Source organism: Lolium rigidum, chromosome 2 (genome assembly GCF_022539505.1).
Source record: "Lolium rigidum isolate FL_2022 chromosome 2, APGP_CSIRO_Lrig_0.1, whole genome shotgun sequence".
Lineage (NCBI taxonomy): Eukaryota > Viridiplantae > Streptophyta > Magnoliopsida > Poales > Poaceae > Lolium > Lolium rigidum.
This window is the reverse complement of record NC_061509.1, coordinates 22,154,721-22,156,153: the sequence shown is the minus strand read 5'-3', so window position 1 is coordinate 22,156,153 and position 1,433 is coordinate 22,154,721. Positions and strand designations below refer to the sequence as shown.

The 1,433-nt window shown below is 40.7% G+C and overlaps 1 long non-coding RNA gene across 1 annotated transcript; it reads right to left on the bottom strand.

The window, feature by feature from the left end:
• Positions 1–367: 367 nt before the first annotated feature.
• On the bottom strand, positions 368–866 carry LOC124689093. The gene is made up of 2 exons (XR_006998710.1): positions 653–866; positions 368–514 (listed from the first exon to the last, which is right to left on the bottom strand). It is a non-coding gene; the product is annotated as an uncharacterized LOC124689093 (long non-coding RNA).
• Positions 867–1,433: the final 567 nt, after the last annotated feature.

Here is a 1,433-nt window from a genome sequence, read left to right as displayed (position 1 = left end):
TGGAAATTAAGGAAAAAAGTGATTTGGTTTTCCGAGGCGGATACCCCGCATGATGGAACAAATCTATTTAATATCATGTTGGAATGCTTGCAAGATTGGGGTCTTCAAGAGAAGGTTTTCTCCATTACGCTAGACAATGCAACAAATAATACTTTATGTGTGAGCTACATGAAGGCAAATCTGCTAGGAAAGAATTTGTTACCTTCCAAAGGAGATCTTTTACATGGTCGATGTGCAGCTCATGTGATCAACCTTATTGTTCAAGACGGGTTGGCAATTACCTGCACTGCAGTGGACAATATCAGAGAGAGCATCAAATATGTTAGAAGCTCCCCACCTCGGAAAAAGAAGTTCAAAGACATAATTGTACAGGAGGGAATCAAATGTAAAAAGAAAGTTACTTTAGATGTTGCTACAAGGTGGAATTCCACTCATCTGATGATCAAGACAGCTTTAGAGTATAGGAAGGCATTTGCCGCTTTGAAGTTGCAAGATACGTCATACACATGTCAGCCTACAAGTGAGCAATGGGAAACGGCACAATCGGTTTGCGGCTTGTTGGAGGTTTTCCTCGATGCTACTATGGTGGTGTCTGGCACTTTATATCCAACCGCTCACTTGTATTTCCATGAACTCGGAAAATTCATCTAACCTTGGAAAGAGAGGCAAACAATGAGGAAGCTGCCATTAGATCTATGGTTCAAGTGATGAAGACCAAGTTCATGAAATACTGGAAACTGTCGTACTTGAGCATTTGTCTTCCAGTCATTCTTGACCCGAGGTACAAATTCAAATTCTTGGAGCTGTGCTTGAAATCCGGACTTGAAACCGAGGCTACAAAATATCTTACTAAGGTGAAGAAAACATTCAAGGATCTCTTCACTGAATACTCTTCACATGAAGATGACTCAACACTAAAGAATGACCAAGGAACCAGCAGTGTAGCAACTATCGATAACCCATGGGAGCAATGGAATAAACAAGTTCAAGAAGAGCAACAAAATCGAGCAAAGCTGACTGAACTTATTATATATTTGAAAGATGCTGTTCACCCGCAAGAAGAAGGGTTTGATATACTATGTTGGTGGTCTGCAAATGCACATAAGTACCCCATCATTTCGCGCATAGCAAAGGATGTATTGGCTGCACCAGTATCAACCGTAGCTTCGAGTCCGCCTTCTCCACCGGAGGAAGAATACTAAGTGACTATAGGAGCCATATGATAGGCTCTACTGTAGAGGCATTAATTTGTCTTCAAGACTGGTTGCGGCCTCCCGGTAACTAACTCTCTCTTATTGATATCTAACATTGTTTGGTGTTAAGCTTTGCTATAACTAGTATCGTTTTATGTCATTCCAGGAAATACTCATGTCAACACAATAACAAGTGATGTTGTTTATGCAAAACGTGCTGATATTTATGGATCAAGCGAT